Raw genomic sequence first — 26,629 nt, forward strand, 5'->3', positions numbered from 1 at the left:
AGTCTTATCCTGAAGCTATTCTCCTATTGTTTTCCTACAAGTTTTATAGATTTACATTTTAAAGTCCATGATCCATTTTGAATAAATTTTTGCATAAGATGTAAGGCTTAGATTGAGGTTCACATTTTTGCCTATAGACCCAATTGCTCTAGTACCATTTGTTGAAAAGACTATCTTTCCTCCACTGAATTCTTTTTGCACCTTTGTAAAAAGAAAAATCCATTGGACATATCAATGCTGATATATTTTTGTGTTCTCTATTCATGTGAATGTATTATCTATTTTTAAATTAATTTCAAAACTAAATTGATGGTATAGAGCTATAGTTACTAATATGGAAACTGCATAATATATTGAGTTAAAAAATCTTACAAAACCACAATATTATAATCTGGCTTTTATAAAATCATTTTTGAAAAAAGAGTGTGCTTTTGTGCGTATACATGAGACCAACTCATAGGAAAGACCCTGAAACAGCATTTTCCAAGTGGTGTTCCTGGGGTTATTCTGAAAGCCAAACTCAGCTCCTTTACCTTGCTGGTGAGCTGTGGTGCTTGAAGAGTGGAATGCAGCTCATCCTAGGAAGTTCTGATGGTGGGATCCCTTTGTTCTCTAAGGAACATTTCTCAGGACTAGTGTTCAAGACAACATACGTTGAGATACTACTGACACGTTAACAATAGTTATCATGCAATTGTGGGATTTGGGGTGGATTTTATTTTCTCCTTTTTAACTTCTTCTATTAGCTGAAAAAAAACCCACAACAAATGTGAATTCATTTTCTAAACCAAAAAGTTATTAAAGCCATTTCAATGGGGTGGGGAAGAAGAGTGGAGAAAGATCAGTAGCAGAATGGTGAGTTACCAAAGACTCAAATGGGGAGGCAGCTAAGGCGTCACATAAAGGAACATGGGGAAAAACCTGGCTGACAAGAATCCCTTAAGAAGTTGGGAGAAATGGAAAACACACACAGCACGGGCTGACAGGAGGGGACAGGAGGGAGATGGGGGACCAGAATCAGCACAGAGCTTATGAGTGCTTGGTAGTGACGGTGGGCTCTGTCATACGCACATACTCACAGCACGCCCTTGAGAAGACCTTGCTGTGCTGACAAGGGAGGAAGCAGGGGGCCACCAGGAAGAGCCAGTCCAAATGCCACCTACGCTGGAGGCATGAGTATGAAACTATGTGAAGTTGGTTGCAAGGGCAAAGGGAGTTCCTTCTCTGAAACTTTGTAAAATAATATTTTGATTAAGTCATCTTGTATAAGAGGCTCTTGTTAATTTTATCTCTGGACCAAGCTTTACTCAATTTCTCATTTATTTATCTAGACCCTCCTTGTTCTGGAAAAAAAAATGAATAACTCACAAGGGCTCATAAAATTAGAAAAGATAGCACAAAATTAAAGGCATATGGGGAGCAGATGCCTACCTCCCACGTGGGAAGTCCTGGTTCAGTTCTTGATGCCTCCTAAGGAAAACAAACAAACAACGAGCAAAAACACAAGTAAAAACAACAAGCAGATAACTAGCAGACAATGAGCAAAAACAACAATGAGCAAGACAACGAGGAGACAACAAATAAGAACGAATGAGGCATGAGGGTTTGGTGAGGGAGCAGCCACCACTGCAGCCTGGGCCGAGGCCATGGAGAAGCTGCAGCAGGTCCTGAGTGGCCAGGATGACAAGGAGCGGGGCCTGACCACACAGGTCCTGAATGCCTCTTCCCTTAGTTTCAACACCAGATTGAAGTGGTTTGTCATATGCTTCATACGTGGCATTCTCTGTTCTCTCCTTGGAACTGGATTGTTGTGGCTTCCCCAAGGCATGAAACTTTTTGCAGTGTTTTATACTCGTGAAAATATTGCTGCATTAGCCAGTACATGTTTTTTAATGGGACCCATTAAGCAGCTGAAGAAAATGTTTGAAACTACAAGACAGCTTGCAACAATTCTTATGCTTTTGTGTTTTGTATTTACCGTGCATGCTGTTTCCTGGGGGCACAAGAGGGGATTGGCCATATTATTCTGCATATTGCAATTCTTGTCAATGGCCTGGTATAGTTTATCATACATCCCATATGCAAGGGCTGCAGTAATTAAATGCTGTTCTTCACTCCTAAGCTGAAAATCAGAAACTTTTGGAAAAGAACATTTGAAAGTCAATACTCTGTTTTTGGTGAAGTATGCTTTTCCTGATATAAGAATCACTCCAAAAACAACTGAAGTGACAGTCTAAGACCATTTTGTGGGAAGCGGATTTGGCTCAATGGATAGAGCATCCACCTACCACATGGGAGGTCCAGGGTTCAAACCCAGGACCTCCTGACCCATGTGGTGAGCTGGCCCACGTGCAGTGCTGATATGCACAAGGAGTGCCATGCCACGCAGGGGTGTCCCCGCGTAGGGGAGCCCCACGTGCAAGGAGTGCACCCCATAAGGAGAGCCGCCCAGCGTGAAAAAAGTGCAGCCTGCCCAGGAGTGGCACTGCACACATGGAAAGCTGATGCAGCAAAATGACACAACAAAAAGAGACACAGATTCCTGGTGCTGCTGACAAGAATATAAGTGGACACAGAAGAACACACAGCAAATGGACACAGAGAGCAGACAACTGGGGGGGAGGGCGGGGAATGGGAGAGAAATAAATACAAAATAAATCTTTTTTTAAAAAAAAGACCATTTTGTATACTGCTTAAAAAAACAAAACAGAATATGTTTAATTAAGCATGGTAAATGCTTGTAAATTTAAATTCATTATGTATCATTCATATGCTTTCCAAAGATCAGGAGATTTTAATCATTACCAATTGTAAATTATTTTTAGTCCGTTTTTTAATCTTTTAAAATGGCTTTTGAGATGTGAATAGTTAAGGATAAACTGTGCTGCAAGATAGTCCTTTTGGTTCTTGAAATGTCTACATTTTAAAACATCTTTTTTTCTTTTTACTTAAAATGTGAAAGTTTTTACTTTAAGCTAAAAATTGCTTATTATGTGTAATAAAAAATAATATATGAATCTTTACCATTTTGAAAAAAAAAGGGGCAAACAAGCAGGGCGCAATGTGGCTCAAGCAGTTGAGCATCTGCCTCCCACATGGGAGGTCCCAGGTTCAGTTCCTGTGCCACCTAAAGAAAAAATGAGCAGACAGTGAGCAAAAAGCAACAAGCAAAACAACCAGCAAACAGATGAGGGGGCCATCATCGGGGGGGTGGGGGGTAATTTTTTAGAAGAGCGTATGGAAGAAGGGAGGAGAGCCAGGATGGGTTTCAAATGAAGTCAACACTGAGACTTATTCAGGGTCCACTCCTGTGATCCAGGTTAACAGGGTGACATCTTGGAATTCTTTTCCATGTAGACCAGGGAGGAATCAAGCATGAGCTGGAGCAACAAGCTATCACCATTGGTCCAGGCCCTATTCAGAGTAGGCACTCGGTGCCTATTTATTGAGTGTACACGCATTTGACAGTGAAAAGTCAAAACTGCTTCAGATTTCCCCGGATGACTCTCAGGCTGTAGAATAGCTCTTGATACAGAGTTGAGATTTCCCAGAGAGAAATTTGTGTGGCTCAGGGAAAGGGTAGGAAGAGAGGACAGGTTTCTCTGGGGAAAAGGCTTTGAAAAGAGATAAAGCCCAATCCTCAGTTGGCTTCCAAAAGAAGGTTGCATGCTAGAAACTGTGGACAAACCAGTTGTCACAGGGGGTATGGTGGGGGGCTGCCGGGGAGTGCCAGGCGGTCCCCAGAACCCTAAAACAGGGAAGTCTGAGAAGACAAACTCTGCTCATCTTCTTTGTGCTAGCAAGCCTCCTCTCTTGGCTTGCTAGAGAGGCTCAAGATCACCCTGATCCAAATAGCTCCTGCTCTAGAAAAACTATCTAAACTCATAGTATTTATTGATTCATTCAGCAAGTGTTCACTGAGCACCTACTATGTGCCAGGCCCATTGTACTGTGCAAAGGTGCACAAGGCAGACACTTCCTTATGTATCTTATGCTGTGAAGTAGAGATGCCCACAAGTAAACAAAAAAAGTATAAAATTTAGATAGGACAAAACTGGTATGATCCCATTATATAACATTCTAGAAAACGCAAAGTAATTCATAGTGACACAAAGAGATCAGTGGTTATCTGGGGCTGGTGTGGATGAAGGCATTAACTACAAGGGCCCAAGGAAGCCTTTGGGAATGATGGAAAGATTCTGCCTCTTGATTGTGGTGGTAATTTAACAGATGTATGCACCTGTCAAAACTCATCACATTGTACACTTTAAATGGATGCAGTTTATTGTATGTAAATTATACTTTGGTAAGTTGATAAAATATTGCTTTTGTTGAGTAATGAGCAACAAAATGGTGGGTTTCTCAAAGGGCCACATTTAAAGTGAGACCTAAAGGAAGAGGGGACCATTTAGACAATGATGGAGGTAGGGAACAAAATTTGCAGAGATCCAGAAACAGCAAGAGACCCTGGCATATCGGGAAAGCTCAGAGGGAAGAGTGTGTGTCTGGTGGGGTGGTGATGGAGAGATGAGGCTGGAGAACAGAGCGGAAGTTTGTACTTTATGCTGTGGATGTTGGGGAAGGGCTGAAGGCTTTTAAAATCTGGAGATTGGGAAACGGACTTGGCCCAGTGGTTAGGGCGTCCGTCTACCACATGGGAGGTCCGCGGTTCAAACCCCGGGCCTCCTTGACCCGTGTGGAGCTGGCCCATGCGCAGTGCTGATGCGCGCAAGGAGTGCCCTGCCAGGCAGGGGTGTCCCCCTCATAGGGGAGCCCCACGCGCAAGGAGTGTGCCCCGTAAGGAGAGCCGCCCAGCGTGAAAGAAAGCGCAGCCTGCCCAGGAATGGCGCCGTCCACACTTCCCGTGCCGCTGAGGACAACAGGAGTGGACAAAGAAACAAGACGCAGCAAATAGACACAGAGAACAGACAACCGGGGGAGGGAGGGGAATTAAATAAATAAATAAATCTTTAAAAATAAATAAATAAATAAAATAAAATAAAATCTGGAGATTGACATCACAGTAAGGTTTGCTTTGGGCACACAATTTTAAAAAACAGATTGTGGGAAGGGCAAGAATGCAGGTGGGGAAGTGGTTGTGGCTCAACTGATAGAATGTCCACCTACCATATAGAGAGTCCAGGGTTCTATACTCAGGGCCTCCTGTCCCATATGGAGCTGGCCCACGTGCAGTGCTGCTGAGCTCAAGGAGTGCTGTGCCACGCAGGGGCGTCCCCTGCATTGGGGAGCCCCATGTGCAAGGAGTGCGTCCTTCAAGGAGAGCTGCCCCGCACAAAAAAAGCGCAGCCCACCCAGGAGTGATGCCACACACACAGAAAGCTGATGCAGCAAGATGATGCAACAAAAGGAGTGACAGATTCCTGGTGCCACTGACAAGAATGCAAGCGGACACAGAAGAACACACAGGGAATGGACACAGAGAGCAGACAACGGGGGGGGGGGGGCGGCGGCAGAGGGAGGGGAGAGAAATAAATAAAATAAATCTTAAAAAAAAAAAAAAGAAAGCAGGTGGGAGCCGGGAAGGGCACTGCTGGAGTCACTCAGGGAAGAGACCACGGAGGCCTGAACACGGAGAGTGTCAGTGGGGTTGGAGAGAATTCATAATTGAGTGGATTGGGGTTGGAAGAGTCAAGAAGAATTCTCAGTGTTCTGTCCTGGCAACTAGTGGAAGGAGGTGGCGTTTCCTGAAGTAAGAAAACTTGGAGAAGAAGCAGATTTAGGGTATGACATGCTGAGCTCAGGTTTGGACATTTTGAGTCTAAGATGCCTACAAGACCTCCAAGGGGAGATGTTCTCCTAAGTATGGGATTGGAGCTCAGGAGAAAGTCTGAGTTGGAGTTTCGAGTAGGCCCGGGGATGGTGATTGAACCGTGGCAGCTGTGGCAGGTCACGCTTTCCAAAGCTGCTCATGGCAGTCTCCCGTCCCTCATGCTCATCTTCAGTGAGGTCTCACCATGCCCCCATCAAGAGGTGGAGTCTGTTTCTCCACCCCCTTGTATCTGGGCGGCCCTGGGACTGCTCTGGTCAATAGAACACAGTGGAAGTGATGCTCAGGCAGTTCCAGGCGTGACCCCTACCGGGCCTGGTAGCTTCTGCTCCCTTCCTCTTGGAGGTCAGCCACCATGTTAGAAGTGCATCTACCCCGAGGCCACCAAGCTGTGAGAAACCCTAGCCATGTGGAGAGGCCCACATGGATGACACCATGTGGACACAGTGAGAGAGGCCAAGGAGCACTGGGCACCAACATGTGTGTGAAGAAGCCTTCTCATGAATGAGTCCTCCAACCCAGCCCCTGGCAGATGCCTTGGGAACTCAACACGGACTGCCCAGGGAAACTCTGTCTGCAGCCCTGGCTCTCAAAAGCTGTGCAGATTTAAGTCACTAAGTTTGGGTATAGTTTTGTTATGCAGTGATATAAATAACCAGCCAAAGCAGTAATGAATGAGATGACCTAGGGAGGTAGGTGGAGTGAATGGAGGTATCAGAGCTCAGCTCAGAGAAACATCGCAGAGACGGGAGAAGAAAGATTCAACTTATGAGGCATCAACAATATTGCTGGGGTAGAAATGTTTATTCCCTATCCTTACTGCACAGTGTCCTTCTAGAAGTAGGGGACTCTACTGGCATAAAACTCCTAACCTCTCTCTTCCCCTCTCCCACTAGGGAGAGGAGTCATTTAATCTCATCAATGAGTTCAGAATGAGAAAGTGGTCATATGTAACTTAGCCCCTCCTTCTCTTTTGTTTGGGAGCAGGTGCACTCAACAAGCCCACATTCTGCTCTGTACCCAGTGCTGAGTCTTACAAAGTTCCCCTTCATCCACCATGTAGAGAAGGCTGGGGTGGTTAAAAGGTACCTTTAACAGGGCAGGTAAGAAAGTCTCAGTATTAGAAAGGCCACTTGGGCATAGATATATGCTATCCTGCCATGTTAGCTTAATCAGTAATAAAAGAAATATTTTGATTGCCCACATGCCTGACTCATCTGTCCTATTTATTAACTCGTTCAGACACAGATGGGGAAGGAGGGTACTATTAGGCCCTCAAACTCCAACAACTGATCATTTCTGCAGGAAAGTTAGGGAAGATACAGATGAAAGGTGTCCATGGCAGTAAGGAACCCGGAGGCCCTTGGTGACCAAGGAGAGCAATTGGAGAGAACTGGAAGCAAGATGGAGAGAGCCGAAGAAAGAGCGAGAGGGGAAGGGGTTTGGCTGTGACAGTTAGGATAGTTGGTATCTTAGTTTGCCAGACTGCAATGACAAATACCACACAATGGGTTGGCTTAAACAGCACCCATTTATTGTCTCACAGTTTCAGAAGCTAGAAGACCAAAATTAAAGCAAAAGCCAGGCTATGCTTTCTCCCAGGAGTCCGTGACATTCTGGTGCTGGCTTGCCACAGTCCTTGGAGTTCCTTGGCTTATCTCTCTCCCATCACAGGGTGCTCTCTCTCTCCTGGCACCTGTTCTTCTGGTTTCCACTGACTTCCAGCTTATTCCTGTGTGGCCTTCTCTATGTCTGAATTTCTTCTGCTTGTAAAGGACTTCAGTAATATGGATTAAGGCCCACTTCGATTCATTTGGGCCACACCTTAACTAGAAATAATATCTTCAAACGGTCTGTATTAGTCAGCCAAAGGGGTGCCGATGCAAAATACCAGAAATTGGTTGGTTTTTATAGAGGGTATTTATCTGAGGTAGGAGCTTACAGATACCAGGCCATAAAGCATAAGTTACTTTCCTCACCCAAGTCTATTTCCATGTGTTGGAGCAAGATGGCCACTGACATCTGTCAGGGTTCAGGCTTTCTGGGTTCTGAGCCAGATTTCTGGTACTTTGCATCAGCACCCCTTTGACTGATTAATACAGAGAATCATCCAAATCAAAAAGTTTAGAAATGGGGGAGTGGATGTGGTTCAAGCGACTGAGCACCTGCCTGCCACATGGGAAGTCTCATGTTTGGTCCCCAGTGCCTCCTAAAAAACAAACAAACAAAAAAGTCGGGGAGCCAATGAGGTTCAGTGAATGAGTGCCAGCTTCCTACATGTACAGTCCAGGGTTCAATCCCCAGCCTCAGAACCTAAAAAAAAAAAAAATTTAGAGATGAAAGGGACTTTAAAAGTCAAGCAGTCTGGACTATTCAAACTTTTTCCACAGTGGGCCCAGAACAATGTTGCAGTAAGATATACATTTTTACCAAAAGTAATGATAAAGAATATTCCATTCACAGTCACTAGTACCCCCCGAAAAAGTACTCATTTTTTGGCAGTAGTACTAACCATCTTAGTTTGAATCCCCCCAGAGACAGACCATAAGACATAAATTCAAGGGAGAGTGGTTGATTTGGGAGGAGAGGCCAGGAAACATGGTGGAGAAAGGTGAGATAAAACCGGGAGGAGAAGGCAGTCAATGAAGATTGTGTTATCAAACCAGGAGAACTGGAGCTTACCCCACTGGGGCCCTCTGGGAGAGAGCACAGGACATGCCTCCAAGTCATTCCACTGGGATGACTACATAATTGAAAATGCAGGACCCCCTTTCAAATATTATTAAGACTTTCAAGACAATGACCACAGAGAATTAAACTAAGGGCTTTGTGTGACTGTAGGGGTTGCCTGCCCACTAAACTGGCCTGGGATCCCACCCAAAGGATAAGAGGAATTTAGAGGGAAAATGGACAGCAGAGCAGGGAGAGGATGGATACCAGTTATAGCCCCTAGGCAACTGCAGCATCAGGGAATGTTATTTGTCCCATTAAAATCTCTCTTCTGGGGAGCTGATGTAGCTCAGGTGGTTGAGCACCTGCTTCCCACATATGAGGTCCCAGGTTTGATCCCCAGTACCTCCTAAAAACAAAACAAGGGAAGCGGACTTGGCCCAGTGGTTAGGGCATCCGTCTACCGCATGGGAGGTCCACAATTCAAACCCTGGGCCTCCTTGACCCGCGTGGAGCTGGCCCATGCACAGTGCTGATGTGCTCAAGGAGTGCCGTGCCACGCAGGGTTGTCTCCCGTGTAGGGGAGCCCCACGCGCAAGGAGTGCACCCCATAAGGAGAGCCGCCCAGCGCAAAAGAGTGCAGCCTGCCTAGAATGGAGCCGCACACATGGAGAGCTGACACAATAAGATGACGCAACAAAAAGAAACAGATTCCTGTGCCGCTGACAACAACAGAAGTGGACAAAGTAGAAGATGCAGCAAATAGACACAGAGAACAGACAACCGGGGCAGAGAGAGGTGGGGGGGAAGGGGAGAGAAATAAATAAATCTTTAAAAAAATAAAATAAAATAAAAACAAAACAAATGAAAAAACCAGCTCTCATTGGGGAGTGGATGTAGCTCAAGGGTTGAGTGCCCACTTTCCATATACGAGGTCCTGGGGTCAATCCCCAGTACCTCCTAAAAAAAACAATCTCTCTTCTAAGTTTCCACTTAAGCAGAGGTTCACGGAACTGTGGAGTTGCTACTCTCTGAAACTGCATGAAGGAGTAGAGCTGTGTGGCTCATGAAAATGTGCTACAGGGCGCTTCATTGACTGGTAGCCCCGGCTGCTGCCCATCTGGACCCCCCACCATGTCACACTGAGGCCAGGCTTCCCCAGGGCTGCTCCCAGTCAGTGATGGCACACAGTGGGGGTACTAGTGCCAGCCCATTCCTGCAGGTCTTTCACTCATCTCTCAGGCAACTTTGACTCAAGGACTCCCCATCAGCCTGGGAGCCAGTGCTACAGCCTGAGTCTCCTTCCTTCCACCTCTTCTTTCACAGGTGGCAGACCTGTATCATGGTCTGATGGTTCTGCTTCTTCTCCTTTAAACTTCACAGGCATTTGTCCCAATAAATCTTCTGCAAGTCTAATCCCATCTTGCCATCTACTTCTCAGAAGATTCAAACTAATGTAATGTATCTACCTTCAACGCTGAACTTTAAAAGACCGTGGAGCAGTGCCCTCAAAATTTGGAGGAAAAATTATTTCCAATGTAGAAATTCTACACCCAGGCAGAATATCAATCAGAATGAAGATAGGGGCGTGGATGTAGCTCAGTGATTGAGCTCCTGCTTTCCATATACAAGGTCCCAGGTTCAATTCCTGGTACCCTCTTTAAAAAAAAAAAAAAAAGAATGAAGGTAAAATAAAGACATTTTCAGAAAAACAATTATTTAAATGTTTTGCTACTACTTATCTTTTCTTAGGAAACTACCTGAGACTGTGCTTCAATATGATCAGAGGGAGTAAAACTAATAGAAGGAAGACATGCGATGTATGGAGAGAAAATGATTGGAGGAGGGGGGATCCAAGACAGGAGAGTAATGAAGGGAAGGGCAGGGCATCAGCCACACAGCAGGCCCAGAGAGCTCCTAGCTCAAATCAGAGCAGGGGGTTAGTGGAGGGAGGTCTCCAGTGTGTGTCTGAGTGTTTGAAAAAAAATTACAGATATGCTTGATGGATCTTTTGGAGTTCTAGGGGGTGGGGAATTAGTAACAGACACCTAAAAAACTCCCTGGCCTCAGGTAGTATCCTCACATGCTTATGCTGATCAGTACTCTGCAAATACTGGAGGGGGACCCGCACAGATGTCCAGGGCTCTCTCTGCGCAGCTGTCTCCTCTCTGGAGCTCTGTTCTGTGAACCTTGGCTGCCTTGGTCTCCCTGGACCCTCGGCTCTGCCTCCTCAACTCAGGAGCCTGCAGGGCTCCATCTCCAATCCCCCTGCCGGCTCTGGGGCCTTGAAACACTCTTGGCAGTGAGCAGTCCCTTGGAAGCTGCTGCCTACTGTGTGCGGGTACGTGTGTGTGTGTCATGTGTTTCGGGGCGAGGGCAAATCTGGCCCCTGTGAGGCCATCCTGCACCCCTCTAAATGTTTGAAAGGTCGAGGGCTCACGCTGTGCCTGGCACCGCACTAAGTGCTCACAGGCACTACCTTAGGAACTTTGATCCCTTCATGAGGCAGGGACGCATAGCCCCATTTTATTATCCCCTCCCTCCAGTTGAAATACCTCAAGGAGACACCTGCCACAGATGAGAGGCTTAGAGAGGAAACGTGACTTTTACAAGGTTGTTCTGCAGGAAGCGGAGCCAGGACTTGGTTCTGGGTCTTTCTTTCATCAAAGATATTAAACACTGCACTCTCTTACCTCTCCAAATGCTTGTCTTAACCAAATGTAATTCAGGTCATTTGCCACTGCCCAGTTTGCTATATTTGTTTGCATGGCCTTATCTAAATTAAGTGTATAAGAATCTTCCCCACAGAAATACACGCATGAATGTGCAGAGTCTGTGGGTCAGAACGCTTCCTGCAGCTTTGTTTGTACTATTGAAAAACTGGAAACAACATAAATGCCCAACAAAAAGGGAATGGTGGGAAGTGGATGTGGCTCAAGCAACTGGGCTCCCATCTACCAGATAGGAGGTAGATTCCTGGGGCCTCCTGGTGAAGGGAAGCTGGCCGGCACGGCGAGCTAGCCCAAGCAGAGAGCTGGCCGAAGCAGAGTGCGGGCCTTCATGGAAAGCTGGTGCAGCAAGATGATGCAACAAAAAGAGACACAGAGGAGATACAATAAGAGACACAGCAGACCAGGGAGCTGAGGTGGCACAAGAGATTGAGCACCTTTCTCCCACTCTGGATGGTTCCAGGATCAGTTCATGTTGCCACCTAAAGAGAAGACAAGCAGACACAGAAGAACACACAGCGAATGGACACAAAAAGGAGACAGTGAGTGCAAAACAACAAGGCGGGGAGAAATAAATAAGTAAATAAGTCTTTAAAAAAAAGAAAAGGGAATGGCTAGATACATTTTGATAAGTCTGTGCAATGAAATACCTTTTTAAAAAAGGTATGTGATAGAGAGAAGCGCTCAATCTGTTGGGCTCCCATCTACCATATGGGAGGCCCTGGGTTCACGTCCCAGGGCCTCCTTGTGAAGGCAGGCCTGCCTGCACACCACGGAGAGCCACCAGCCACAAGCACTGTGGAGTGCCACCCGGTCCACAAGCACCTCAGAGAGCTGACTCAGCAAGGTGACACAACAAAAAAGGGAGACAAGGAAAAACAGAAGAGCATGCAGTGAATGGACACAGAGAGCAGACAGCAGGCAAGCTGCAAGGGGTGGCAGGGGAGGTATGCAATAGAGCTCTCATCAGGCATCCTTGTGAGAGAGACATCATCTCTAATTCCTGAGTGGTAATCCCTGATGTACCACTGTGATCCCCAGGGAAGACAGGGTCACCCAGAAGTTCAACTATTTCCTTAAGATCATCAACTTTTGGATGATTATCCAAAAGACTTCATTGTGGAGACAGATAATGTGGGTTCCAAGTGGATGTAGCCAACCACAGGTCCCTCTGTGGGGAGGCTGTGATGCTGACAAGCAAGAACATCAAGAAGCACAAGGTCATCCAAGGGCATCCAGAAAATAACTGAGTCCTGGAGATACCATTGCCTCATATCCAGGGAAATGTGGGCTTTGTGTTCACCGACGAGGACCTTACTGAGGTCAGGGACATGTTGCTGGCCATTAAGATGTCAGCTGCCACTCAGGCTGGTGCCATTGCCCCAAGTGAAGTCACTATACCTGCCCAGACTTCCTTTTAACAGGCTTTAGGCATCACCACTAAGATCTCCAGGGGACCATCAAAATCTTCAGTGATGTGCAGCTGATTAAAACTGGAGATAAAGTGAGAGCCAGTGAAACCCCATGAATAAGCCCAACATCTTCCCCTTCTCCGCTAGCTTGATCATCCAGCAGGTGTTTGACAAGGGCAGCATACACAACTCCGAAGTACTTGACATCCCAGAGGAAACTCTGCACCCTCACTTCCTGAAAGGTGTCCTCAAGGTTGCCAGCATATGTCTGCAGAGTGGTTACCCAACTCTTGCATCAGCACCCTGTTCTATCACCAATGGCTCCAAGCAAGTCCTGGCTTTGTGGAGACTGGCACCTTCCCACTTGCTGAAAAGGTCAACGCCTTCTTGGCTCATCCTTCTGCATTTGTGACCACTGCCCCTGTGGCCACCACCATGGCTGCTGCTCCTGCTGCTGCTGCAACCCCAGCCAAGGTTGAAGCAAAGGGGACAGAGGAGTCTACAAGGACATGGGATTTGGTCTCTGACTAGTCACCAAAAAGCAGCCAAGTCAGCCAGCTTTATTTGTGAAATGAGGAAATGAAGGCTTCTTTTTAAAAAAGTGTCTGATTTTTATGTATTGGCATGAAAGATGTTCAAGGATGTTCAAGATGCAATTAATGAAAAATGCAAGCTGTAGACTGCATTAGACAGGTTGGGCCAACTGCTATAACAAATCCAGTAAAGCTGCACTTCTTGCTCACGACACAGTCCTAAACATGTCCTGGAGAAGATTGGGACAGTGCTCTTCTCCAGGAAGTCATTCAGGAATCCAGACTCCTTCCATCTTTAACACATTCTCACTGCAGAAAGAGAAGAGAATGTAAGCAGAGGATCATGTGTGGGAGGTTTATGTGGGCCAACTATGGAAGTGACACTCATTATTTCTACCCACATTCCCTTGTCCAAACCTTGAGCACATGGCCACAGCCAACTGCATGTTGTGGGCTGGGAGCTGTAGTCTAGCTGTGTGCCCAGGAAGAGGAAAGTAGTTTGGTGAGTATCAGTCAGTCTCTGTTACACAAACTGATATGCATCAGTTAAACCCATTCATATAAAGAAATGTTAAACCATGTGTGCATGTATATATATTTTTTACTTATTTTATTTCTCCCACCCCCACATTGTTTGTACTTCTGTGTCTGTTCGTCTTCTTTGTTTCTTTAGGAGTCATCAGGAATTGAACCCAGGACCTCCGATGTGGGACGGAGGCATCTAATCACTTGAGCCACATCTGTTCCCTGCTTTTTTTGTCTCTCATTATGTTTTTCTTCTTGTGTCTCTTTTTTTTTTTTTTTTAATATTTATTTATTATTATTATTTTTTAATTACATTAAAAAAAATATATGAGGTCCCATTCAACCCCACCGCCCCCGCCCCCCACTCCCCCCACAGCAACACTCTCTCCCATCATCGTGATACATCCATTGCACCTGGTAAGTTCATCTCTGAGCATCACTGCACCCCATAGTCAATGGTCCACATCATAGCCCAGACTCTCTCACGTTCCATCCAGTGGGCCCTGGGGGGATCTACAGTGTCCCGTAATTGTCCGTGAAGCACTATCCAGGACAACTCCACGTCCCGAAAACGCCTCCACATCTCATCTCTTCCTCCCGTTCCCCACACCCAGCAGCCCCCATGGCTACCGTTCCCACACCCATTTCACATTGCCTCTGTGGACATTGGATTGGTTGTGTCCATTGCACACCTATGTCAAGTGAGGGCTTAGATTCCACATGGGTACTGGATGCACTCTTCCCGCTTCTAGTTGTAGACACTCTAGGCTCCATGTTGTGGTGGTTGACCTTCTTCAACTCTATGTTAGCTGAGTGGAGTAAGTCCAATAAGTCAAAGTGTAGGAGCTGAAGTCTGTTGAGGCTCTGGGCCTCTGTCATATTATCAGTCCAGAGATTCAAATCCCCTACATATATCTTAAACTCAGCACCAACTACAATTCCAATAAAGTAGCATGCAAGTCTTGTGAAAAGATATCCCCTCTGAGTCCATTTCCATCACGCAGAAACACCAGCTCCAAAGAAGGGCCATCTGTCATGGCAGTGAACCCCTTCTGCCATGACCATAGAACCCGTGGGTCTCTTTATCCCTCAAAAGAACCAATACCTGGGGTTGTATCTACCTTATCTGTCTCTTAGACTCTGTTCAGTTGTACATAGGGGTATTCCTTCTGACAACCTCCAGACTCTTTTTTAGAGACTCACAGCCTTATAATCTCATTTCTCCTTTCCATTTCCCCCTTACATTAGGTCAAACCGCTTCCCGAAGTCATGTTATTATATGTAGACAGGTATATTCTGCTGTTCCGCATTGAATCTTTAATTCAAGGTCATTTTCTAGTTGCTTCTTCAGCTGGTATGTGGTAGTGATCCCTCGGTGCCAGGGAGGCTCATCCCCGGGTGTCGTGTCCCACGCTGGGGGGAATGCATCACATCTACACGCTGAGTTTGGCTGTGAGAGTGGCCACATTTGAGTAACATGAAGGCTGTCAGGAGGAAACCCCCAGGCACAATGCTACTCTAGGCCTTGTTCTTATTGCAGGTGCATAGGCTCAAAAGTGTAGCCATTAGTATCAAGAGCCCACTGTTGGGCCCTCCTTCCTTCCTGGTTCTTGCCGTTGCACCTGGAGGATTGCCGCTGCTCTCCCAGGGCCCACAACAGTGACCCCCCGGCCAGGAGCCCAGTACCCCCCCAGCTGTTGTTTTTAATTGTTTCCACTATGAGTATATATAGACATTACCATATACCCTGGGCATATGCCCTGTATAACTCCCTGTCAACCATATATATCCTGTCAATAACATCCCATATCAGTATTCCTCCGCTGCCATTGTTGAACCACTCTGTGATCCAAAACTTCCCGTAAAGTGAATCCCAACATAATGTCAGCTTCAGAATAGTCTTAGATCTCCAAAATTCATATATACAATATACAGTATTTCCCCAGATCCACCATAAAACCTTTTCCCTTCCACAGCAATAATCTTTTAACTTATTCATATCATATTTCCTGAAACTGATGTACAGATTCCGAAACTATAGTTTTCAAACAAGGTAACATTTGTGCTTACTATGTGGTCCATACTTTAGGTTGTACAGTTTTCTAAATTTTTTAGTTATCCTATGTTTTGTCTTATGGTTTTCATTATTAGTCTGTCGTCCCCTATATGTTTTTGGTGTAATATTAGCTGTTTTATATTCATCCTCGTGTACTCTCACATAACTCCTCTTTTGCCCCCTTATTTACCTTTGTTCTATCCATTGCACGTCCATTTTCCCCTCCCCTTAGGGCCCACAACGCCTGCCAATCTAATGCCCTGGGAGCCGTCCTTTCTCACGAGAGATACAGTTCTCTCTATTCGACGGCATTAGTCTTCCCCAGGATATGGGTCCACCCCACCCAATGGTAGAACCCACCTTGGCAAAATGAGCCTTCAGCTATTCCCTCCGGAGTCCGTCCCGCATCAGACCATACCCCCTGAGCGTCCTAACCAGGTGACCCTCCTATTTATACTTTGATACGTTTTACTCAACATTTAGTTCTCAACGAACTTCTGGCACTCTCCCATGTTTGTATGTTGCCCCTCCCTCCCACCTATTTCTTGGACCATATTACCCCTCTTCCCATCCCCAGCCCCCCTCAAACCCAGAAAACCCCACCCGAAGGTAACCCCTTGCCCCCATTTTGTCCCTTCTTTGTGCTCATACTTACCCCCAGCTCATCACAGATTCCACCCCTACAGACATTAACTCACAGCCTTCCTCCACCCCCCGATTTCCAGTAAGCCACTTTTCCAGACTCTAGCTCTCTGAGGCAGTTAACTTATTTCATATCATTGAGGTCATATAGTATTTGTCCTTCAATGCCTGGGTTGCTTCACTTAACATAAGATTCTCAAGGTTCATCCATGTTGTCACGTGCGATTGTAGTGTATTGGTTCTTACAGCTGAGTAGTATTCCATTGTGTGTATATACCACATTTTATTGATCCACTCATCTGTTGATGGACTTTTGGATTGATTCCAACTTTTGGCGATGGTGAACAATGCTGCTATGAACATTGGTGTACATATATCGGTTTGTGTCCTTGTTTTCAGATCTGATGGGTATATACCCAGCAGTGGTATTGCTGGGTCATATGGCAAATCTATGGATAATTTTTTGAGAAACTGCCAAACTGTCCTCCAGAATGGTTGGACCCTTCTGCATTCCCACCAGCAATGGATGAGTGTTCCCCTTTCTTCACATCCTCTCCAGCATTTGTATTCTACTGTTTTTTTCATGGCTGCCAATCTTATGGGAGTAAGATGGTATCTCATTGTCGTTTTGATTTGCATTTCCCTGATAGCTAGGGATTTGGAGCATTTTTTCATGTGCTTTTTAGCCATTTGTATTTCTTCTTTGGAGAAGTGTCTGTTTAAATCTTTTTCCCATTTTTTAAATGGGTTGTTTATCTTTTTGTTTTCGAGATATATGAGTTCTTTATATATGCAAGTTTTAAGTCTCTTATCAGATATATGGTTGCCAAATATTTTCTCCCATTGTGTGGGTTCCCTTTTTACTTTCTTGACAAACTCCTTTGAGGTGCAGAAGGCTTTAATTTTGAGGTAGTCCCATTTATCTATTTGTTCTTTTGCTGCTCGTGCTTTTGGTGTGATATTCATGAAGCCATTTCCTATTACAAGGTCCTGTAGATGTTTCCCTACACTGCTTTCTAAGGTCTTTATGGTCTTGGCTCTTATATTTAGGTCTTTGATCCATCTAGAGTTGATCTTTGTATAAGGTGTGAGATGGTAATCCTCTTTCATTCTTCTACATATGGCTATCCAGTTTTCCAGGCACCATTTGTTGAATAGGCCATTCTCTCCCAGTTGAGAGGGTTTGGTGGCTTTATCGAATATTATATGGCTATATACATGAGGTTCTATATCTGAACTTTCAATTCGATTCCATTGGTCTGTGTGTCTCTCCTTATGCCAGTACCATGCTGTTTTCACTACTGTAGCTTTGTAGTATGTTTTTTTTTTTTTTTAAAGATTTATTTATTTATTTATTTTCCCCCCCTCCCCTGGTTGTCTGTTCTTGGTGTCTATTTGCTGCGTCTTGTTTCTTTGTCCGCTTCTGTTGTCGTCAGACGGCTCAGCGGCACGGGAAGTGTGGGCGGCGCCATTCCTGGGCAGGCTGCTCTCTCTTTTCACGCTGGGCGGCTCTCCTTACGGGGCGCACTCCTTGCGCGTGGGGCTCCCTTACGCGGGGGACACCCCTGCGTGGCACGGCACTCCTTGCGCGCATCAGCGCTGCACATGGCCAGCTCCACACGGGTCAAGGAGGCCCGGGGTTTGAACCGCGGACCTCCCATATGGTAGACGGACGCCCTAACCACTGGGCCAAAGTCCGTTTCCCTGTAGTATGTTTTGAAGTCAGGAAGTGTGATTCCTCCTATTTCGTTTTTCTTTTTCAATATGTCTTTGGCTATTCGGGGCCTCTTTTTATTCCAAATAAATTTCATAGTTAGTTTTTCTAGTTCCTTAAAGAAGGCTGTGTTGATTTTTATTGGGATTGCATTGAATGTGTAGATCAGTTTTGGTAGGATAGACATCTTAATAATATTCAGTCTTCCTATCCATGAACAGGGAATATTCTTCCATTTATTTAGGTCTTCTTTGATTTCCTTGAACAATCTTGTATAGTTCTCGATGTATAAGATTTTTACCTCTTTAGTTAAATTTATTCCTAAGTATTTGATTTTTTTATTTACTATTGTGAATGGTATTTGTTTCTTGATTTCCTCCTGATCTTGCTCATTATTGGTGTAAAGAAATGCTACTGATTTTTGCGCATTGATCTTATAACCTGCGACTTTGCTAAACTCATTTATGAGTTCTAGGAGCTTTGTTGAAGATCTCTCAGGGTTTTCTATATATAGGATCATGTCATCTGCAAATAATGAAATTTTGACTTCTTCCCTTCCAATTTGAATGCCTTTTATATCTGGTTCTTGTCTCAGTGCTCGAGCCAGTACTTCCAAGACAATGTTAAATAGGAGCGGAGACAATGGGCATCCTTGTCTTGTTCCTGATTTTAGAGGGAAGGATTTCAGGACTTCGCCATTGTAAACAATGTTGGCTTTAGGTTTTTCATATATACTCTTTATCATGTTCAAAAAGTTTCCTTGTATTCCGATCTTTTGGAGTGTTTTTATCAGGAAGGGGTGCTGTATTTTGTCAAATGCCTTTTCTGCATCTATAGATATAATCATGTGGTTTTTTTCTCTCAATCTGTTTATATGGTGTATTACATTGATTGATTTTCTTATGTTGAACCATCCTTGCATACCTGGGATAAATCCCACTTGGTCATGGTGTATAATTCGTTTAATGTGTTGTTGAATACGATTAGCAAGTATTTTGTTAAGTATTTTTGCGTCTAGGTTCATTAGAGAAATTGGTCTGTAATTTTCCTTTCTTGTGGTGTCTTTGTTTGGCTTTGGTACTAGGGTAATGTTGGCATCATAGAAGGAATTAGGCAGTGTTCCTTCTGTTTCGATTTTTTGGAATAGTTTCAACAGGATTGGTGTTAGTTCTTTCCGGAATGTTTTGTAGAATTCACCTGTGAAGCCGTCTGGCCCTGGGCTCTTCTTAGTTGGGAGATTTTTAATGACTGATTCTATCTCTTTGCTTGTGATTGGTTTGTTAAGATCATCAATTTCTTCTTTCGTCAGTATGGGCTGCTTATGTATTTCTAGGAATTTGTCCATTTCCTCTAAATTGTCATTTTTGTTGGAATATAGTTTTTCAAAGTATCCTCTTATGATAGTCTTTATTTCTGTGGGGTCAGTGGTGATATCACCTTTCTCATTTCTTATTTTGTGTATTTGCATCTTTTCTCTTTTTTTCTTTGTTAGTCTCGCTAAAGGTTTGTCAATTTTGTTGATCTTCTCAAAAAACCAGCTCTTGGTCTTGTTTATTTTTTCAAGTGCTTTCTTATTTTCTATTTCATTTAGTTCTGCTCTTATCTTTGTTATTTCCTTCCTTCTTCTTCCTGTTGGGTTACTTTGTTGTTGTTTTTCTAATTCCTTCAAATGTGCAGTTAATTCTTCAATTTCTGCTCTTTCTTCTTTTTTGATATATGAATTTATGGCTATAAATTTCCCTCTCAGTACCGCTTTTGCTGCATCCCATAAATTTTGGTATGTTGTGTTATCATTATCATTTGTTTCAAGGTAGTCATTGATTTCTTTTGAGATTTCCTCTTTGACCCACTGTTTTTCTAAGAGTGTGCTGTTTAATTTCCAAATTGTCGTGTGAAGTCTGGGTCTCTGTCCCTTGCAAATTTCCAGCTTGACTCCACTGTGGTCAGAGATATTGTTTTGCATGATTTCGATCTTTCTGAATTCATTAAGCCTTTCTTTGTGGCCTAGCATATGATCAATCTTGGAGAATGTTCCATGTGCGCTTGAGAAAAATGTATATCCTGCTGTGTTTGGGTGTAATGATCTATATATGTCTGTTAGATCCAGCTCTTCTAATATACTGTTCAAATGTTTTGTTTCTTTAGTGATTCTCTTTTGAGATGTTCTGTCCAGAGTTGATAGTGGTGTATTAAAATCCCCCACTATAATTGTAGATGCATCTATTCTTTCACTTAGTTTTTCCAGCGTTTGCCTCACATATTTAGAGGCGCCCTTGTTAGGAGCATAAATATTTATGATTGTTCGATCTTCTTGACAAATTGTCCCTTTCACTAAAATATAGTATCCTTCTTTGTCTCTCACAATTGTTTCGCATTTAAAGTCTATTTTGTCTGATATTAATATAGCTACTCCTGCCTTTTTTTGGTTGTTGTTTGCTTGTATGATTGTTTTCCAGCCATTCACTTTCAACCTCCATGTGTCTCTGGGTCTAAGATGTGTCTCTTGTAGGCAGCATATAGATGGGTCGTATTTCCTTATCCAGTGTCCCAGTCTGAATCTTTTGATAGGTGAGTTTAATCCATTGACATTCAGTGTTATTACGTTTAGAGAGTTATTTATGGTAGCCATATTTTGGTTGGATTTGTGTTTGTGATATTTTGTTTGTATTATTTTATTTTCCCCTTCTATTTTTGTCTTTCTTGTTGCTTTTACACTCTCCTCCATCTCTGACTGTCCTGTTTTTTCCTTTCTTCCTGCAGAATTCCCTTAAGAATTTCTTGAAGGGGAGGTTTCTTGTTGATATACTCTTTCAGTTTCTGTTTATCTGTGAATATTTTGAACTCTCCATCATTTTTGAATGCTAGTTTAGCTGGATAGAGTATTCTTGGTTGGAGATTTTTTTCCTTTAGTACCTTGACTATATCATACCACTGCCTTCTTGCCTCCATCGTTTCAGATGAGAAATCAGCACTTAATCTTATGGAGTTTCCCTTGTATGTGATGGTTTTCTTTTCTCTTGCTGCTTTTAGAATTTTTTCTTTGTCTTGAGCATTGGATAATTTGACAAGTATATGTCTTGGGGTGGGCCTGTTGGGGTTTATGACCAGTGGAGTGCGCTGTGCTTCTTGGATATGTACATCTGTCTCTTTCAGTAGATTTGGGAAGTTTTCATTCATTATTTCCTGCAACACTCCTTCTGACCCCTTTCCCTTCTCTTCTCCTTCTGGAATGCCTATAATACGTATGTTTGAGCGTTTTGCGTTATCATTCAGGTCCCTAAGTCCTATCTGGATTTTTTCTACCTTTTTATTGACCACTTCTACTATCTGTTTGATTTCCAATGCACTGTCTTCCACATCACTAATTCTCTGCTCTGCCTCTTCTAGTCTGCTGATATTTGCTGCAAGTGTATTTTTGATTTCTTGAATTGTGGTGTTCATTTCCATCATATCTGTTATTTTTTTACGCATGTCTGCAATTTCCCCTCCAAGTGTTGTCTTCATGCTGTTAACCTCTTTCATTACTTCATCAAATTTGTCGGTGATAAATGTTCTGAGATCTTTCATTGCTTGTGCGAAGTCCTGCCCCCCTTCCTGATTTTCAGTTTGTTGATTGGATTCAGCCATGTTTTCCTGATTACTGGTTTGGTTTGTAGATTTTTGTTGCTGTCTTGTCAACATTTTTTCTTCACGGGTTTAATCAGTTCCTTAGCTTCTTTGTCTAGTCTTGGAGATTAATTAGCTGTTGTTTTTGCGTAAGTGTTATATCTTCCCTTTGTCACTTTGTTCTTCTTATTCCAATTTCTTATTGCTAGTTAAGCTCACTTTAAAGGAAAGTATTAGTGCTGGGGAAAGTCAATTGTGTAAGGAAGGAAAAAGTGTGAAGTAGTATTGGTGATATATGTTTACAAAGCAACAATATGAGTTCTGGGAGGATGGAGGTTAGATCATGTAAATTGTGTAGAGTTATAGTAGTAGGAAAGTACCTATAATGAGGTAGACGACTGAATATGGGAGGAATGTGGTACGTACTAAGAGGCTATTGTTTTCGTGAGAGTGGGAAAGAGAAAAGAAAGGTAATAGTTTCAGGGACGAATACCAGATGGAAAACTAAACAAAGGTATTAGAAATTAAGAGTTAGACACTTTGTGGATCAAAGAAAGGGAGATGGAATATAGGAGAGATAGCAGATGGTGGAGGATATCAAGTTGTAGGGGAAAGGGGATAGTGTAGATAGGCTAAATCTATTCACAGAGAAATGAGGCAGTGGAGGGTGAGGAAACCCAGCAAATGTGAGGTATTTCCTGTAGGACCTATTGTATTGTTAAGGTAAAATAGTATAAGAAGAATATTGGGGACAAGAAAGAGAGGATTGAAAAAAAAAAAGAACAACAAGAACAACAACAACAACAAAAAATAAAAAATAAAAAATAAAAAATAAAAATAAAAAAAATAAAAAAACAAAGAACAGAAACCCCGCCGCCAGGCTTGGCTGGGCTCAGCTGGGCTCCGGTCCCCCGCCCGCCGCCCGCCGCGGCTCGGCTGGGCTCGGCTGGGCTTGGCTTTCCCGCCCGCCGCCCGGCGCGGCGTGGCTGGGCTCGGCCCCCCTGCCCGCCGCGGCTCAGCCTGGCTGGGCCGGACTCGGCTTCCCCGCCGCGGCGCAGCACGGCTCGGCTCTCCCGCCCGCCGCCCGCCGCGGCACGGCTAGGCTCGGCTGGGCTTGTCTCCTTCGCCCGCCGCGGCACAGCGCGGCTCGGCTCTCCCGCCCGCCACCCGCCGCGGTGCTAGCTGCCTCGGCTCCGCCTACCCAAGGAGGGAGTCCTCCACACGTAGCTGGGATCTCCGTGTATATTTCACAGATGGATCCTCTCTGTTACCTTCCCTCCAAATTGATGTCCAGACACCTCCGGACCAGGAAAAATCCCGAAACAGCCGGTCCCAAAGAGTCTCCGACGCCTCCCAGCCGATTCCCCCCAGGAGCTAGTAACCGGGAAGTTCACTCAGCCGCCATCTTGCCTCCTCCTCCTGAAAAGTCCCAAATTATATTTTATAGACCAGTCCTTTCCGTTACCTTCCCACCAAATCGATGTCCAGACACTTCCTGCCCTGAAAAAATCCTGAAAAAGCCTGGTCCCGGAGAACCTCCAGCGGTGCCCAGCTGCCTCTTCCCAGGAGAGACGGCAAGGCAAGCTCACTCAGCCACCATCTTGCCGGAAGTTCTTCTTGTGTCTCTTGTGGCATCATCTTGTTGTGTCAGTTTGCTGCATCTGCCTGTTGCTGTCTTCTTCAGGAGGCACCGAGAACCAAACCAGGGACCTCCCATGTCGTTGGCAGGAGCTGAATCACTTGAGCCACATCCGCTTCCCACATGTATATATTTTTAATAGAGAAAAGTCTAGAAGGATATACATTAAACAGCTTACTCTCATGAGTAGAAGAGGGGACTTGCACTTTTTTTTTTCTATATCTGTATTACTGAATATATGCTAGTGATAGGCACATTTATAAATTGATAGTAGTTCCTTTTTTAAATGAGTCATTCTTTAGACTTTGGGCAAAGGCAGTTTAGAATTCTAAACATTCGCTAGGGGGCAGAAGAGGTGTGTGTGTGTCCATGTGCTGTTAACCACTGATTACATTTCTTGCAACTTCCCCATTCATCAGGACATCTGCAGGGCTTACCAAATTGTTTGAGAAAATGCCAGCACCCAGGCCTCTCACGCCGGCAGTCTTCACCTGTGGACCCAGCAATCCCATTTTAGCTTGATCCCCAACGCTGTGGTTACCTTACTTGTCCTTCATGAAAATAGGGCTGTTTCATACTAGCTTTTGAGTACCTAGAGAAAGATGTCCTGAAGCTTTGATAACCAGACCAAATCTGCACTGGTGAGAGAAAAGGCCAAAGCTACCATGAAGCTGACCGGCTAACTGTGGATCCATCCAGGAGATCCCACATTTAGATGGTGGTGACATCTGGCACAAACTGAAGACTAGGCCACTTAAGCCTTAATGCCCCCTGCCTGTTTCTAGAGTGGCATATAACAACCTTCAGAAATCCCAGGCTTCAGAGCCAGACTGGTTTAAGATTGAAATCTGGCACTGCCATTCACTGACTGACTTTATGCAATTTAGTAATTTACAGACTTACTCAGGGCAAGTTACTAACCTCTTCAAGGATGTTTCAAGGATTCCCAGCAAGCACTGTGCATGACACTTCAGAGGTGTTTTGCTAATGGGAATTAGTTCAAAGTACTGTTGCTATTATAATTAATAAATAGGTATTCTGAAAACAATTAAGCCATTTAGGGGCCTGAAGCATATGGGAATGTGGGGGCCTCATGCTCTCATCGATGAAAAATGAACAAAACATCAATGAAAACATGAAATCACTAATTACTAAAAAATGTTCACCTCCTCTGTTTGGATTTTCCTGATGCACCAAATTGCAGTGAATATCTGTACATCCATAAACATGGTGGGTGTCCTCTGTTGGTGTTTTCATTTCAGCCCGTATTTTAGTTTGATACAAGCTGTGGGAGCAATACATGAGAAACAGGTAGGCTTTTATAATGGGAATATATTAGGTTAAAAGCTTATAGTCCTGGGGCTGTGAAAATGTCCAAATCAAGGTATCATCAAAGATGCTGTCTCACCAAAGGCTGGCTGCTGCTGATCCTGGACTTCTGCCACATGAAAAGACATAATGGCAGTTCCGCCAGTCTGGGCCTCTGCCTTCTCTGAATTAGTCATCCAAAGGGGTGCTGAGGCAAAATACCAGAAATCTGTTGGCTTTTATAAAGGGTATTTATTTGGGGTACAACTTACAGATACCAGGCCATAAAGCATAAGTTACTTCCCTCACCAAAGTCTATTGCCATGTGTTGGAGCAAGATGGCTCGCTCTACAAGGCCAGCTGTAGACTATCAAGAGAACAGCTTTGTGTCTCTCCCTGGGGTTTCTGCTGTATCTAAGGAGTCATCTCTATTCCTCTGTGTTCTTCTCCTGTGTGTTCCCTTCCTGGGCTCCAGCTCAAAACTCCCAACTCTGTACTTTACCATATCTTTTCTCTGGGAGTCCCTGCCTACCAAGGGGTAGGGACTCAATACCCTATTGATGTGGCTCAATCAAAGTCCTAATCATAATTTAATCAATTAAAAGTGATGCCTTTGACAGACCACTTTACAAACATAATCCAATAACCATTTTTGGAATTCATAAACAATGCCAAACTGCTCCATCCTCCATGCTTAGTTTCTCCCTGAGCATAGCTGTGGGCAAGCAGGCATGTAGTTTGTCTCTCCCCCTCTGCTCTGGGCCTTGTATATTTCAGCTTCTGGCTGCTCCATCTGCTGCTTCCTCTCTCCTGGGTTCCTCTCTGAGCTCCTGGGTTTCTTCTCTCCACCTCTATGGCTTTGTGTGTTTCTGCTTTCAGTCCTCTGTTTATAAAGGACTCTGTCGAGAGGAACAAGACCTACCCTGAGCCATTCCTCACAGAAGCAATCTAATCAAAGGACCCCCAACGGAATCCAATCCAATCAAAGGGTCCCACACCCACAGGAATGGATTCTTTTTTTTTTTGGGATCCACAACTGACACAGCTGGTTTGTTCAGAGAGTTGGTTTGGATTCTCTCCTAAAGATCAGGCCCAGGTCTTGTTTGTTTTTCCCAGTATACTGAGGACATACAATCTATATGTATCAGATTGAATTGAGTGCAAGGATGAGCATAAAATGGAAAATAGTATGGGCATAAAGATAAGTTTGGGTTAGAGAAGTATAGCACAGAGGTCAAAGCATGAGCTTGGAGCAGGCTGATCTGCATGAGTCCCAGCTCCACCACTTATTAGGAATGTGTCCTTGTGTCACCCACTCAAATAAGTGTGATTAAAGTTTCCTGTAGAAGAGGGAGGTATCTACCCAGCCCATACTCCACTTAGATGAGAAAGCCTATAGACCCAGCAGCTAGAGGTGTTTGTACTGTTTATCCCCACGTAACTGGCCACACCTGATTGGGCCAGGGGTGAACCTGACTGGGAAGCTGGGCCAATCAGATCATCTCTCCTGGAATTTAGGTTTGGGATTGAGCATCCATCACAGGTCTTGTCTGATGACTGATGTGGGAGAGGAAGGGTCCTTGGGGGCTGTTATGTGTGTGGACTCATGTAGCCAGTTTCTATGTCCTTCAGCCCCTGGTGAGACATGCTGCACTTCTTGCCCTTTGTTTTAGCTCATGAGATCCCCCACCTGTGTTTTTCAATAAATCCCCCCTTTTGCCAAGTCATTGTTAAGGTGCTTTCTCTAACTCATGACCAATTACTCCCTGACCTAGATCCCCAACCCCCCAAGATTAGTGTGAGGGTTGAAAGCAGTGATGAGCACATGCCAGGTAGAGGCAGGCTCCAGTGAGGTCAGCCCCCATTATTATTACCACCACTATTGGTGGACTTCACTTCCTCTTCTGATCTGCAATAAAGATGCAATGAAACAATAATCTCTGTCCTCAAGGAACTGACAGTGAGTTGGGTAATTGAGGTAGGTAGGTGCAAACCAATAGCCAACAA

General features: G+C 44.4%; 2 pseudogenes; both read left to right on the plus strand.

The window, feature by feature from the left end:
• The first annotated feature begins 1,646 nt into the window (after positions 1-1,646).
• On the plus strand, positions 1,647-2,207 carry LOC101431605 (vesicle transport protein SFT2A pseudogene; annotated as a pseudogene).
• A 10,007-nt stretch (positions 2,208-12,214) lies between these two features.
• On the plus strand, positions 12,215-13,130 carry LOC101435674 (large ribosomal subunit protein uL10 pseudogene; annotated as a pseudogene).
• The last annotated feature ends 13,499 nt before the right edge of the window (positions 13,131-26,629 follow it).

This window comes from Dasypus novemcinctus, chromosome 8 (assembly GCF_030445035.2).
Source record: "Dasypus novemcinctus isolate mDasNov1 chromosome 8, mDasNov1.1.hap2, whole genome shotgun sequence".
In the NCBI taxonomy this organism is placed as follows: Eukaryota; Metazoa; Chordata; class Mammalia; order Cingulata; family Dasypodidae; genus Dasypus; species Dasypus novemcinctus.